Raw genomic sequence first — 16,667 nt, forward strand, 5'->3', positions numbered from 1 at the left:
CTGATGCTGTCTACCAAAAAAGAAAAAAGAAAAGCCGGGCAGTGGTGGCGTATGCCTTTAATCCCAGCACTTAAACGGCAGAGACAGGTAGATTTCTGAGTTGAGGCCAGCCTGGTCTACAGAGTGAGTTCCAGGACAGCCAGAGCTACACAGAAAATTCCTGTCTAGGAAAAAAAAAGGCTCACTCCACCCATCCTCTACAGGGTCATGCTATTCCTGGGCACCAGAAGCTGCATGTGTTGGTTTGGTTGGTTGGTTGTTTTATTTGTTTGCTTGCTTTTGCAGCACCAGGAACAAACCCAAAATCCCAGAAAAAAATATTTCATACATGCAGATTTTATATTTTAATGTCAGATTATGAAAGTAAGCTTCACAGCCAAGTATATAGGTACACATCTGTAAACCCAACTACTTGGGAGGCTGTGAGTTTGAGGCCATCCTGGATAACTTATCAAGATCCCATCAGAAAGGTGGAGGAGTAGGGGAGGAGGAAGTAGGAGGTGGAGGAGCATGATGGGAACTTTTCTTCCTGAAAAAACTTCAGAAAAACATTGCGACGCTATAAATGCAGATGGAAAGTAAGAAGTCAGAGACACCAAATAGACTTATTACATCATGATGAGATGCTCCAGGAGTGGGTGTCACCCTGGGGCTGTTTTCCACAAAGGCAGACCATGTGGGGAACAGAGACTATCGAGCACAATGTCTAAAAGATTTACTGCTTAACCCTTTTAGAAGTTTAAAAGCCTTGCTCTAATTCTCTGAAATAGTGTCAGTTTACTTGTGTACTTTTTAAAGGATACATTCTTGACATACCTTAAATAGTCAGAACCATACTATAGGGGCTAGAGGGACAGCTCAGCAGTTAGGCAGAGCCCTAGTTCAATTCCCAGCACCCACAGCTACCCACAGTTGTCTGTAACTCCAGTTCTAGAGGATCTAGCACCCTCTTCAGGACTCTGTGGGAATTTCAGAATGTGGTGCTCAAACATACATGCAGGGAAACACTCATATACATAAAATAAAGCAACTCTACACAAAGAACTCCAGACAAGTAGTAAGCATTGAGGGTGGGGGAGAATGCCCTCCCCAGGGAAGAGCACACAAATTGGTTATCGGCCCTGAAAACATACATATGTGTGTTGAGGTCTGCTCCACCTCCAGCGTAGCGGTAGCCGTTTTGTTCCATGCCTGTCAGTCATTGAATAACTTGACTCAGAGCAAGGTCATGCTGATCACATACCCTATTATGTTCTGTATGTTCTGAGGTTTGTTAATCTTAAGAAATTTCACAAAGCTTTACATAGGACCCATCAAATTAAGGTAAATATGAACTGTTGTATCAAAAATAGCTTGAGTCAGCGCTGACCACTGGGCAGCACTTCCTGCAGGTGAGTACGAGCTCCTTGTGGTTTTTGCAGTTTTGGCCTTTATAAGCTGACAGAGAAAGATGTTCATTGCTGTGACTCAGCCCCTGAATTCTGAGCTCCTATCCTTATCAATCAATATTAGGGTGTGTGTTCAATAAACCATTCCTATCTGACTGAGACCATTGTTTGTATGGTTTGTGGGGCGACTCCTGTACCAACCCCAATACATGTATGTGCATGTGTACAACTGAGCAGGCTGTATTTATGTATTTAGGAATACATATGTATATACATATAAGTATGCAACAACAAATAATGAAAAAAGGGACTGTAAATCTGAGAGAGAAAAAGGGGTAAGTAAGGGGGCTTAGAGAGATCAGAGGATCAGAGGTGAGGAGGACCCAACATTTGTCCCAACACTGGAGTAACTGGGACCAGCAGAACCCAGGCACACAGGAACACCGCCAGCCCAGTGGCACAGGTTCCTTCTGGTCTATCTGGGCTGGTGCTCTGAGCAGACTTTGGGCACAAATTTTGCAGCTAGTCCCACAACACCCAGAGGAAGCTCCACTCCCAGGAACCCTAACAGGCCCAGGATCACAAGATCCCAGAATCACAGGATCACAGAGACAGCTTGCCTCTGAGGAGTTCTGACACAACCAGGATCACAAGAAGGACAGGTTCCAGTCAGATTTAACCAGGGCAGGTAGCACTAGAGATAACCAGAGGGCCAGAGGCAAGTATAAGAACATAAGCAACAGAAACCAAAGTTACTTGGCATCATCAAAACCCAATTCTCCCACCATAGCAAGGCCTGGACACACCAGCACACCAGAAAGACATTTACATACAATCAACATTCAGTACAAAAGATTACAAACCAGTATTTTTAATTATACTATAATAGTCCTTCTAAAATAACACAATCATTTTTGTCAGATAATTTATTTCTCTATTTTCTGACGCCTAGATTTTTCAAAAATGTATTATAAATAACCACAAATACCTTTGTATGAGATTATTTCTGAGGGTCTTCTGTGCTTGCCTTTTCTGAGGCAGAGTCTTGCTATTAGCCAGGCTGACCTTGAGCTCCTGCAGTCTCACGTCGTCCTTCCTCCACCTCTCAAGAGCTGGAATGACACATAGCCATCACCTTCCACAGCTGACTAAGGCTTGTCATGATCTTCTTAGGCTAAATCCTCTAATACATCGATTCTTAACATGTTGATCATGACCCCTGGCCCTTTCGCAGGGGTGGCCTAAGACCACTGGAAAACACAGAGATGTACATTACCAATCGTAACAGTGGCAAAATTACAGTTATGAAGTAGCAGCAAAATAATTTTATGGTTAGAGGTGGGAAGGTCATCACAACATGAGGAACTGTATTAAAGGGTTACAGTATTAGGAAGGTTGAGAGCAAATGTCCTAAAATAAAGTGGCCAGGATCAAAGAATATGGATGTCCTGTGCGGTCCAATCAGCAAGCTGACCAATCACCAAGTTTCATTCGCTTGGACCTCTGGCAGTGACTGGAGGAGATTGCAGAGGCGGGAGGGCTTTCCTAGAGAAAGCTGCTTTTCTTTCTGTTTGTGAGCATTGTTCTTAGAGACTTGACTACATTAACCCAGTCCCCACAGCCATCACTTGGAAATCTCCTTTTCTCCCTAGTGTATCGACAGGGTTCAGACCTCCTGTGCTCCAGGCTGGAGATTCTCCCTCATTTTGACGGCACGGTCCTTTTTAGGGATTTCCTGTATTAACTTCTCAGAAAACATGATTTTGCCTCTTGATTTAGTGACTTCAAGTTGGGAAATATGTCTCCTTGGAGGCCTGCGGAGGAGGAGGCTCCTGTAGTTTGAGGTTTCACTTTGGTTTGCTTAACCCCTCCCCCATTAACAATACCTCCACCCCTACCCCTATGCTGCCTGGTTTCTAATCTCTGCAATTTTTATACTTCCCTGTATGCCCATTGAGCTGGTACTGATGACAGCAATCTGATGCTAGTCCTCTCCTAGTAATGAACACAGAGGCAAAAAGAAGTTTCTGGAGGCAAAAAGTTTCTAGAGACCCCAGCAAAAATGGTATACCTGCTCTTAAAAAGGCCAAACTCAGACACGTCTTTTCTGTTTGATGTTATAATTACTTCTTTCAGAGTTCTAGCTAATCTTAAAACAAATTTACAGCGTTTTTATGGCACAGAAAGCCTCAATGCTAAGGCTCCAGCCATCTTCCAATTATTTTCCACTGGGTAAGCCCCACTTCTTAATTTGTTAATTAGCAAACCTATGAAAATTAATTAAAACTGGCATCGAACTCCAAAATTACATACCACTGACTCCTGAGTATGAAATCTTAATAAAACTGTTGAAAAAGGTGAACTCCAGCTGGTTTTAATAGACTAAGCACTTGCTTGGGGAAGCAAATAATAAAGGCAAGGCCTTTCGCAGAGCATCTACAGGATCTTTTTATTAATTTTTTAATTAACATGCAAGATAATGGACCTCACCTGACATTTTCACGAGTGTCTATCACATAGTTTGTGCAACCCCCATTACCCTCGCTTGTCCTTCCTCCCCTTCCTGAGCAGTCCCACAAATAATGAGAATCACTTGACGGTTCCTATCTCTGCTTTCACAACAGATGCCTGTGTGTTTAAATCTAGAGTCCAAATATGAGAAAATGTGTGATATGTGTCTTTTATTCTCTCGTCCATTTTATCGCCCTCATTCTCTATATCCCTCCCTTGGGTCTCTCCCCCACCCACACCCCACTTAGTTCCCTTTCTACTTTGCAAGCATCCATTTGAAAACCTAGATTTCACCTATGATAGAAAACACAGTGCAGGACTTGTCTTTCTATTGTATTTCATTTAAGGTGTCAATCTGCATCTCCACAGGACTTCTCCAGCTGTGGCTGGGGGTGCCAGCTTCTTCTCCTCCCACTGCTTGTTTTGGGTTTGTGGGATGGATTGTTGGTTTGTTGGTTTGTTTTGACACACATTCTCACTAAAAAGCTGTGGCTGGACTTGAACTCATAATCCTCCTGCCTCAGCCTCCCAGAGATTACAGGTGTGGACACCAACCTAAGCCATAGTTTTCATGGGTCGGCCATCTTGATGAGGGGAAAGCAATCTCCATGCACCAACTTTGCATGGAGACTGAACATGGGCATAGCCTGAGGAAAGGACCTCAGCTAAGCTTCAAGCAAAGGAAGAAAAAAGAGAGATGCAGGGGGCTTGATTGACAAGGGAAAAAAAATGGCACCCCTACTAAGTGTCAGGTGTGGGGTTGGGAATCATCATGTGATTCCTGATCTTTTTGTAAAAAATAACTATGTAGTAGCTATGTGTCATTGTTAACCTCGAGTTGTATCAATGGCAAATCAGATTTAGAGGGATTAGCTGATAAGCAAGCCTTTCTCTCAATCCCTCTGTCCCTTGAATGCTCTCGCTGTATGGGGAAGGTCTGGGTCACCTCTCCCCTAAAGCCTAATGCAAATCTCAGCCTTCAGTGGCCACTGGAGGAAGAAGGTGGTTATTAGAGCTGGCTCTTGAAGTAGGAGTAGGTAATGACAAGGCAGGCAATAATGTGACATTAGAGTTCATGCCACTGTCAGGCTGTTTCAGATAATTATCTCATTTCCTGACTTTGAATGAGACGGCTCCTCCCACTGTTTGCATATGAGAACACCAACTCACCCACAGTCTAGTCTTGGCACCAAACTGCTAATATGTGCCAGAGTTTTTATTTAAATATAGTCTAATTCCAAAATTCGGGCTTTTTTTTTTTTTTTTTTTTTTTTACAACAGGGTTTCATACAGCCCAAGTTGGTCTTGAATTTGCTGGGTAGGGGAGGGTGACTCTGAACTCCTGATCCTCTTGCCTCTATCTCCATAGGGTGACAGGCATGTGGTATCACACCCAGTTTATACGGTGGTGGGGATCCAGCTCAGGACCTTGCACACACATGCTGAGTAAGCATTGCACCCACTGAGTTAGAATTCCAGATCTGAAGTTCAGACTTTTAATCACTGGTTGGAAAACCCAGTCCCACAAGCATATGTACACTTGCACACAGGGACACAAGGGTGCACGCATGATCACATGGAGGTATACAGTTTGTTTTGTTTTAAGACAGGCTCTTGCTATGTAGCTCAGGCTGTCCACATCTAGCTTTATAACTTCTTAAACTGGAAGGCCTTGGGGCCTAGTACTGACCCGGCTGAGGGTGGAGAATCCCAGGCTGAAGGTCAACCAGGGCTCCAGAGCAAAACCTTGCCAGAGAGACAGAGATGGTGGAAGAAAGAAAGGCTAGAACCCGAAGGGAGGAAAAGGAACTGTTGGTGGCATCCATGGGGACTGACTCTAACGTGGCCTAGGCTACCAGGACTGAAGGTCTTGTTCTTTAGAGCTCTGTTTACTCAGGCTTAGGCACTGTCACAAGACAGGCCTGTTCCCTTCTAGCAACGCGTCTGTTATTGTAAATATTACCAAATGGAGTTCTTTGGAGTGATGAAAATTATCAGAAAGATATGGGCACTGGCATAATTTATTGTAGGGGAAATGTGGAAGCTGGCTTAATTAACACACAGTTGAATACGTACTAGTAAGCTGAATGTGTACTATAGCTCATTTCAACTATATAAAAAAAGTCACCCATTCTAGGCGGTACATGCCTGCAGGACCCAGAATTCAGTGTCCTCGGCTCCATGATGAGTTTGAGAGCCACCTCAGACAGTGTCTCAACTGCTTCTTCCCCAAAAGAAGTGAATTATGAAATTATCCTACATAGTGAATCGCAGCCGTTGCCGAAATGTTTACAAGCACTCGGAAGTAACTGTTTCCTTTGACTAGTGGACCCTTCTGCACCAGCTGATCTGCATAAAATGCTTTGAAAGTGCAGCCGCCTTTTATTAAGGGCTGTTTATGCAAATTAGATCATTCCTCAAATGTATTTTCAAAAAACATCTTTTGTAAGATCACTGCTCCTATTGTCTTTGCCTATTACTGTTTTATTTCTCTTTGTGGTATTGTATGTCTGTGTGCGTATACAGGACCCATAGCTGTGCCTGTGCTAGAACACTCCCGAGCTACAGCATCCCCCACAGTAGCTGCACCCACGATTGTTTCCATGTGTGCAGTGCAAACACAGCTTTCCACGTTCCTACCCCCTGATTTCCTTGCATAAAAGCTGGTCCTGGTGGGGATGCCATTTGATCCACACATTTGGAGGTCACTTTACTTTTTCCATATAGAACTTTACAGTTTGTGAGCACATACTAGTCCCTCCCAAAACCCTTCAGTATTGCACTGATGTTGAAAGAGGGTGCTGTTAACACGCACTTCCTCTCACCATTATGTTACATTTCTTACTTATGACAACCTTCACGGTGTGCCAAGAAGGATTGGTATCCTTTGCTCCTGTTGGTTTGGCAAGTTTCCATGCAGCCTCTGTCTTGGGTGCCCATGCAAGCACCCAGATGGATTAGGATGTGCTCTGTAGTCCTTAAGGACACAGTGGTGACTCTTGTCTGGTGACTGCATAGATTCCTCTGTGCTGACACATACTGCATTTGTGCCTGGTGCTGGAATAGTATCTGCTCAATTTTTTTAATGTATGACTTATAATTTGATTTGGGGGTCCTTAGAACACCTCTAGGGTACTAGGGGCTCCTGATAACCACTGGTGCGGACCTGGAAAGAGAGGAAGCAGGCCTGTATCTAGACTGAAGTCACTGACTGAGAGTGGAGGATGGCTCAAGGGGAAAGGACTTAGAATGGAGAGAATTGCTGTGAGCTCATGAGAGACAAAGGAAGATTAAACTTGGAACAAGAATACAACAAGTGAAATTGATCTTAAAAATGGGAAATTGCTAATTGTTTCCTGGACTGGTGAATGAGAGGGCTTTATTGAAGGCTTCTTGTTTTGGAGACCACAGTGCTGGTAGTAAAGCAGCTGAGGACCCCCATGCATGCCAGACACAGGTGGCTTTACAGGGAAATGACAGTTTGATGTATATTCACTTGGGTAACTGAGTTCCAGCAGATGACTGAATGTGTGATTCAATGCACATCTAAGAGCTGGAATGTAGCCTGGCTAATAGAGTGTTTGTGTAGCATGCACGAAGCCCAGAGTTCCATCCCCAGAGCCTCATACTCGGATTGTATTGGTTCACACCTGTAATCCCAGCACCCTGGGGGTGTGTGACCAGGAGGATCTGCAACTGCTCACTGTCATTCCTGGCTACATACAGAGTTCAAGGCCAGCCTAACATACCAGAAATCTCTTTGTTAAAAAAAAAAAATCAAAATAAAACTTAATGAAAGAGGAAAAGAAAAAAAAACCCATAGACCTAGAATGTAAAGGGAAGGTCAGGGTTTGCTATGACTTTAATAACCAAACTGTTGAAGCCACGGGTATTTCAGAACATGGAGGCAAAAGGGAGAAGTGAGGGCAAACACTGGACCATGACCTCCAAGAGATGTTGGAAGAGTCCTCCAAAACTCCTGGCAGCCAAGCCAAGCAGGAGAATTACAGATGTGTGTAGAGGGGATAGCCAGCGCCCAAGCCAGAGAAGCACATGGCTTGGCATAGCCTACCTTTCCCTCTTGTTAATCCCTGGCTACCTCCAGCATCTCCTATCCAGAATAACTTGATGCCTACGGTGGTTTGAACATGCTTGGCCCATGGTGGCACTACTAGGAGTTGTGGCCTTGTTGGAGAAAGTGTGTCACTGTGGAGGTTGGCTTTGAGAGTCTTTGCTCAAACTCTACCTGTTTCGGAAGAGAGACTCTCCTGGTTGCCTGTGGGAAGGCAGGTCTCCTTCTGGCTGCTTCAACTCAAGATGTAGAACTCTAGCACCATGTCTGCCTGCACACTGCCATGCCTGCCACCATGATGATAATGGACTAAACTTCTGAAACTGTAAGCCAGCCCTATTTAATGTTTGCCTTTATGAGAGTTGCCTTGGTCATGGTGTCTCTTCAGAGCAATGGAAACTCTAACTAAGATAATGCCCTAGTAAATGATTTTATTCCTGGGAAGAACAGCCTTCAATTAAGGAGTCCCCCTCCCCGCTGCAGCAATCGGGGCCTCTATTGCTGTGATTAAATTCCATGACAAGAAGCAACTTTGGGGGAAGCTTCATTTCATTTTATAGCTTATAGTCCATCACCCAGGGAAGTCAGGGCAGAAACTGATGCAGACAGAGACAGTGGAGGGGTGCTGCTTGCTGGTTTTCTCCTCATGGCTTACTCAGCCTGATTTATTACAGAGCCAGCAGCACCAGCCCACAATGGGCTGGGCTCTCCCTTGTCAATCACTAATTAAGAAAATATAATACATACTTGTCTATAAGCTAATCTTATGGAGGCATTTTCTCAATTCAGAGCCCCACTTCCCATCTGACTTTTACTTTGTGCCAAGTTGATATAAAACCACTATCATCAGATTGGCCTGTGGGCATTTTTCTTGATTGGCTACTAATTGACATAGCAGGGGCCAGCCCACTATGGATGGTGACACTCCTGGACAGGTGGTCCTGAGCTATATATGAAAGCAGACTAAGCAAGCTTTGAGGGGCTAGGCAGAGTGTCACTGCCCCATGGTCTCTGCCTCCAGGTCCCTGCCTTGAGTTCCCTCCTCAATAGACTGTAACATGTACGCGTAAGCAAAATAAACCCTTTCCTCCCCAAGTTTGATCAGTGTTTTATTATAGCAGTAGAAGACACAGTGGGATGCTATGAAAATTTTTCTGGAAGGAAAAGCTTCCTGAGGGGACTGACTTATTTGGTCTGAGGCACAGGATGAGAACCAAGACTGGATTATTGGGCTGGGGAAGAGGGCTCAGTGAGTAGGTGCACTTTCTAAATGAACATGAGTTTGAACCCCCAGCACCCTAGGCAAGAAGTTGGGCCTGGAATTGTAGCCCCAATATCGTAACCCCTACTGTAGGAGATGAAGATCACTTCCTACCAACATAGGTCTAGGCTCAGTGAGTGACCCTGTCACAATGAATGAGGTAGAGAGTGACACAGCAGGACACTTGATGTCTTTCTCTGGCTTCCCACTCATGGGTACACCCCAGAACACATGTGTACATCAATCATATATATATATATATATATATATATATATATATACATATATATATGCATATATATATGTATATATATATGTATATATATATGCACATTGTCTTAGTCAGTGTTTCTATTCCTGCATAAACATCATGACCAAGAAGCAAGTTGGGGAGGAAAGGGTTTATTCAGCTTACACTTCCACATTGCTGTTCATCACCAAAGAAATTCAGGGCTGGAACTCACACAGGGTAGGGACTTGGAGGCAGGAGCTGATGCAGAAGCCATGAAGGGATGCTGCTTACTGGCTTGCTTCCCATGGTTTGTTCAGCTTGCCTTGTAAAAGAACGCAGGACCACCAGCCCGGGATGGTACCACCCACAATGAGCTCTCCCACCCTTGATCACTAGTTGAGAAAATGCCTTACAGCTGGATCTCATGGAGGAATTTCCTCAGCTGAGACTCCTTTCTCTGTGGTAACTCCAGCTTGTGTCAAGTTGACCCTCAAAACCATCCAGTACACATATAAACACTCATATACATGTATACACACATGTGAAAATAGAACACACAGTTTATACTAGGCATGTAATAATAGTAAGAACTATAGTAAGAGTAAAAATAATAAGTAATTGTAATAATAAGTGATAATAAATAATAAGTAAGGCTGGAGAGATGGCTCAGCAGTTAAGAGTACTGACTGCTCTTCTGAAGGTCCTGAGTTCAAATCCCAGCAACCACATGGTGGCTCACAACCATCTGTAATGGGATCTGGTGCCCTCTTCTGGTGTGTCTGAAGACAGCTACTGTGTCCTTACATATAATAAATAAATAAGTCTTAAAATAAATAAATAAGTAATAATAAATAATAAGAGTAATAGTAAGAACTCACACCAGACTATGAGAAGTGAGGAAACCCTGGTAAGAGATGCTATGCTAAGTCTGTATTTTGAAGAGGACTCAGGGCAAAAAAGGGAGTTTAGAGTTAATGAATGAGGAAAGGTTTTACACAGAGGTCTTCAGACCTGGTGAAACAGAGCAGAAAGTGGCCATTTCAACAGCAATGACTCTTAGGTAGAAACATATCCAAGATACTTTGTAAACAAGCTCCTTAAAGGTGTCTTTAGGGATCATCAGTAAAATGTAATTATGATATTTCATGGATACACCTGAAATGCATGAATACTATGTATGCAACCATGTTCAACAGTGCCAAGATATTCTAGACTATAAAGTTGTAATACAAGGTGAGGATACAGCTCAGTGAGAACATGCTTACAAAGCCCTAGGTTGGATCTCTACCAAGACATAAAATGGAACAGAGTGTATACCTATAGTCCCAACAACTCAGGAAACTTGAAGTAGGAAAATCAGAAGTTCAAGGCCATCCTCAACCTAGAGTTCAAGGGCAGCCTAGGCTACTTGAGACCCTGTTATCATAAAAGAGAAGAGTCTAGTTCTTCATGTCTTTTAGTAATAAGTGGGAAATTCTAAAGTATTTAAATGCCTAATAAGACCTGTGTCTTATCCACAAGTGTGTGTGGTTTTTATTTTTGTTCCACTTTAAAGATGTAATCAAAGGGGAGTGGTAAGATGGGTGACTATACCAATCTGTCTTCTATAATAGTATATTTTCACTTCTCCAATGGTGGTGGGAGGGGGGAGGGGCAACTTTGACTGCATACGTGTAAACAAAAGTGTTTGACTGACCATCCTTGACAAGATCTGGGCCTTTTGTGTAAGAATGTAATCCATGTTTGGATTTACCATGTTTAGATTTGGGGCAGAGTTTTGAGCTCTTGTCTTTCAACATATCCTCTGGAGGAATGTGTCCTTTCACCATAGCATCTGCTGGAGCTTGCCTGCCTAGCTGGAAAGGGGAGGGGGTTGTGGGGGGGCAGGGGGTCTTGCAACTCTCAAGAAGGTTGAAAAACTGTAGATGAGAACTCGCACCTACTTGGGATAAATTGGCTGTTCAGAACCTATGTTGAGGAATAGTTCAGAGAGACCATCCAGGTCCCAGGGAATGGTTGGTCGCAGGAGTCTTATTATAGGGCTTATCTGTACACCCATGCTTTCTTTTTTTTTTTTTTTTTTTTTTTTTTTTTTTTTTTTTTTTTTTTTTTTCCAAATGCAAAGACCGGCCACAGGCTTGAGACAGGCCCAGGGCATCCTTTATCCCAGGGCATCCTTTATCCCAGGGCATCCTTTATGCTCCCTTTTAAAGAAGCTGTCAAGTTCTCTTTCTGCAGCTGACAGGAAAGGCCAAATCTGGGATGCTGCAAAGCAGGCACAAAAAGAAAGTTTTTTGTGTTGATGTTTTTACCAAGTGAGCTAAGGAGAATTTTAGAATCATGTAATTTACTCCGGAGGCATTTACTGTACATAGCTATAGTGATGGTAATTTCCTTCATTGTTGAAGTGAAAAGATAACCATCAATCAGTTGTCAATTGGTCAATTGCAGAAGTGATGAAAAGAACCCAGTTGGAACAATCATTTCTGTGGCTACCTAGACCATTGGGAGGCTCGAGAAAAGCGTGGGAACTGGATTGCGTTTTTTAAAGGGATTGGGCCAGATCACCAGAAAGGTTAATGGGCATCGCCGCCGTAAAGAATGGCTTTACCATTACGCATTTTCAAGCGAAAAAGTAAAATTGAAACATGGGGTTAAAGGTAAAAAATTTGTTCACTGAGCTAGGTAAGAGGTAACCAACCCCCTCCTCAACCCTGAAAATTAATGTTCTCTTAATAGAGGAATAAATATTAACTCATTAATAACAGCTACAAGTTTATAACAATGGTCTGTGCCATCTTAGCTCTGGTCCTAGGGACCTTGACACAACTCACTTTCCAGGTATTTTTCCTAAGGCATGGGAAAAAGCAAGTTAATTTTAAATATTGTGTTTAAACAAACATCTGCAGTTAATTTTGTTGTTAAAAGCCTGTGGCTGTTCACATAAAAGTTAGGATAACAGTAGTGTTAAAAATCATTAACTTGCTTGAAAGAGAATGATACCTCAGAACTTAATGCTGGGAGTGTGGTCTCCTGTCAATTTCTCCTATTTCTAAGAATAGCAATGTTATAGATTTATTCTGAGAGAGTTCCAGACACATCCTGTTGGGGGTTTTGCTTGTTTGTTTTGGGTTTTTGTTTTGGTTTGGTTTGGTTTTTGTTTTTTTTTTTTCTGCCTGTTTTTTGTTTTGTTTTGTTTTGTTTTTACTGTGGTAGGTAATAAAAAAGGATTACAGGCCCCCAGAAGGACACAGCATCATCGGTGTGCAATCCAGCCCATGGTTTCTTAGATACCGTATTGTCTATTCTGTCCCGCTATGTGAAAAATGTTGAATATCAACAATGGGTTTCAGTACTGCATTGTTGAGTTTTGTATGAACTAATCTAGCTTCACTAAAAAAAAAAAAAAAGAAAAAAATAAGAAGAAAAAAAAAGAAAGGAAAGAAAAAAGAAATAAAGGGAAAGAAAAAAAAGACAGCTTTGAACAAAAGTCCACAGCCAGTGTGTTCCAAGTCCCTGCTCAGGGCTGACTGTGGCAGGGGACACTCTCCTGCTGGCTCTCTCTGTTCACACTTAGCTGGCTCCCGGCCTCAGGTGCACAGCCACACCCTTGCACCCAACCTTGATCCTGTGATGGGGAAGGTCCCAGGACTTGTCAGTTGGGACAGGCCTCACCCCCAAGAGCTCTGTGCAGTACTGAGAAGGTAAGGGATTGCGCAGCTTCTCTGCCCCGGTGGGCTGGCCTAGCTCAGAAACTTTGTGGAGAAAGAACCATGGATTTTTAACTTTCACCTCTCTCTCTCTCTCTCTCTCTCTCTCTCTCTCTCTCTCTCTCTCTCTCTCTCTCTCTTTCTCTTTCTCTTTCTCTTTCTCTCTCTCTCCCCTCCTCCTCCTCCTCCTCCTCCTTATTCTCCTTATTCTCCTCCTTCTTCTTCCTCTAGCAAACCTGACAGATTTCTCCAGAAAGTGGCCATCCATGGAATGAGTGAAATACTCTTTCTATTCCAGTAAGTAATTGACTTGTAACTAAAAAATTGTAGCGGCTGCTGTGTCAAGTGCAGGGTGAGTGGCTGCTGGCACAGGTGCTGCTTCCCCTCTAGACTGGAAAGAAAGGGGGCTTAACCTGTGATTAAGTTTCAAGTCAATTGACCTCAACATGATAGCACATAATTCTCCCTTGCCTCCCGAAAGGCCCGGCTTCCTGTTCTGACCCTGGGTCTGACACCTGTGCTTTCAATGTCTCCCAGTGCAAAGGCTAGAGCTGCTCTTTTCGGTTAAAAGTAAAGTGAGAGCATACGAGCTCAGAGTGAATCCCAGTGGTACGGACCACATAGTGCTCAGTGAGGTTGTTTGTGAGGCTTTGGTTTTTTTGTTTTTCTGGGTTTTTTTTAAGTGTACTAACTCTAACTTCATGAAAATTATTCTTGTACAGTTTTAAACTCTGATTTTATAGACGAATTTCACTAGCTGCTAGGGTTTCACAAAGTCTGGATCAGTGAATTGCAGGCAAGTAAGGGTATAAGAAAGTTGATGTGAAGTGCTTTGGCATGCTCAACTCCTATACTCCACATTTCACGAGCTCAGCAACGCCTCAATCTTTGCAGATTTTTTTTTTTTTTGAGCTATAAGATGAAATAGCAACATTGTTTCTCCTGAGTGTCTACAAACAGGATCAAAGTCTATTTAGTGTCTGCTGGATGCCCCTCTTGAGTTTTGGAGTCAGACGGATACATACTAGTCAAAAGCAAAATAAATCAGTGACAGCTAAAATTACTGCTCTCAGTTCATTTTACATAGACCAGTTGCCTGCTGAGTCTCTGTAAGATTCAGGCAGCTACAGGCTGCTGCATTTTCCTCTTTTTCTTAACATAGGAATTAAAAGTGTATGCTGATGGTGGCTACTCAGCCCCATTTTGGGGCCAGGCTGTGATGAGCTGTCTGAGCCATTTCTGACCCTCTGCTTGCAGCAGCGAGCCTGAATTTCCCCCCTTGCTTGCCCATCACTGTCAGTCAATTATAGGATTGAACTGAACCAGAAAATCTGGTACAGTCTGGTAATTAGTACAAAGAGTTTCCAGTCTAGTGTGAAGACGGAGATGCAGGAGCCCCAGCAGCCCCAGAAATCGTTTTGATTGGACATGGACATTGCTTTTTAGTGCTGCCTGGTGACTTCCTAAAGATAATACCTCCTGCCCTACAGGTCTTCCTTCAAGTACATTATGGGCCTTTTTGAAAGAGTCGTGTGTGTGTGTGTGTGTGTGTGTGTGTGTGTGTGCGCGCGCGCACGCGCGTGTGTGTGTGTGTGTTTCCTTTTTTAGAACCTACTTCTCCCATTTTTAGACTGTCATTTTTACCTATCAAACAGACACATTTTGACTTGCCCAACAAAGAACCAAGTTATCAACACTCGCAGAAGCTGACGTTTTTAATTCAGGCTTCATTATGGCTTTGAGTTATGACAGTGAAGTACAAAGACGTTTTAAGGGGGTTTTTTCATTATTTTTTTGAATCCAGCATTGGGATGTTTATCTTTCTTTTGTAGTCACACTTCCCTCTCTATCTTTTTCTTGGTAATATATAATTAACATTATCAAAACCATCAGCTATCATCCCTTTTGACTTTTGACCTTTATTTTTTTAATATGTCTCAAACTAAAATAAGAAAAAAAAAAGCCCTACATAACTGATCTTAATTAACTATTTTGGGATTGTTAAAAAAAATGACACATTTTCAAGTGTGAATCTCTTAAAACAGAATAAGAATAGGTAAATTGCAGATCTTTTGGTAAAATAACAGCAACAAAATTAATCTCATGAAAAATGTTTCAGCTAGAAGTGTGGTTGTACCATGTTTATTCCAGCATACATTTTTAACTTATATTCTAGAGACTTGGGCTTGTTGGCAATGCTGATTTGGGATACATTATAGATGTTTTAGGATGATGCGTGTGTGTGTGTGTGTGTGTGTGTGTGTGTGTGTGTGTGTGTGTGTGCGCGCGCGCAAGCATGCTCTTTGATTCAGAATCACAATGACCTAATCTTATATCAGATAAAATGAAAGAGTTTGGTAACCTCTCAATGTGGCTAATGCCTACCTCCAAAAGATAGATATATGTCTATGTAAGAACAAATTGGAAGATGCTGGGTACAAAATTGCAGAACCAGCAGGGTCCAAACTAAGACAAGCAGAAAACACACAGTTCTTCATTTCCAAGACTCTTGTCTTTAGAACAATCTGCACAGCGATTCCTTCAGACACACGTGTGTCCTGAATCCTGTAAAGGAAGATTAACCCAGGTCTTGTGGTAGCGTTAAGTACGGGTTTTATTTTGCTTACCTTCTTCAGAAAATGGCTGGTACCATGCCTGTCAATCCTTGTGTCTCTGACTTTACTGTGCCTGCTGGGGAGCCTTACATCTCTGACTTTGCTATTGCATTTCAAAAAGGTTAATGTTGCTTTTGTAGCTTTTGTAGAAGTAAAGCATGTTCCCAATAAACATATAGTGATTTCCACGGCTGTTTGTGCAACAGCGTTTCTGCTGAAATACTTCTGTATTCATTTCTCCATTGTTTATTAATCATAACACAGTGTTATGCTTTGAGAATAAGCATATTTATGTAATTAACACTTTTTGTTTTTAGCTAAACCTTGCTCATTAAAAACTAAGAGGGTCTCTGAAAACAATATAAATAGGCAACTTCTCTGGGATGATATTTACATTCAATTTGAACTTGCTGTTCTGTTAACAACCGAACATGGGTTCATCTGTACCCATGAATTCTCTAAGCACATTCTGGAAATATTTCCCTTATTTTTTTTTTTTATAAATCTAAGTTATATGTTGAAATTACAAAAGTGCTGGCCACATGTTATATAACCCAGTTCTGTACTTGAAAAACTGAAGGCTACGTGGGTCTGTATAAAATTCCACAAGCTTCAGTCTAGACACATTCTGTGTCATTTCAATCTTATTCCAAGAGGCAAGAGACAAACTTTTTTATGTCTTTATTTTTTAAATCAGCACATAATGTGTTAGACAGCACAGTAACATGTTCCAACAGAAGTGTTCCCATCGGTCTCCGTCAGCCCATGGCCTCTACCCGCTTCCCCTTTCGCCTCCCCGACCCCTGACTCTTTTCCACTTTCCTAAGAGTACAATTTGAGAAGAACCTTAAAGGCTATTAAGCTTTGTGACTTTCAAA

The 16,667-nt window shown here is 42.4% G+C and overlaps 1 protein-coding gene across 2 annotated transcripts in view; it reads left to right on the top strand.

Annotated features, from left to right (window-relative positions):
• Positions 1-12,984: 12,984 nt before the first annotated feature.
• The window catches only part of LOC116095085, a 136,839-nt gene continuing 133,156 nt past the window's right edge, over positions 12,985-16,667 (top strand). For both annotated transcript variants that reach the window (XR_004120433.1, XR_004120434.1), the window contains exon 1: positions 12,985-13,168. The gene's annotated coding sequence lies outside the window, so the exon portion shown is untranslated. The remainder of the gene's footprint in view (positions 13,169-16,667) is intronic.

Source organism: Mastomys coucha, unplaced genomic scaffold, assembly GCF_008632895.1.
Source record: "Mastomys coucha isolate ucsf_1 unplaced genomic scaffold, UCSF_Mcou_1 pScaffold17, whole genome shotgun sequence".
Lineage (NCBI taxonomy): Eukaryota > Metazoa > Chordata > Mammalia > Rodentia > Muridae > Mastomys > Mastomys coucha.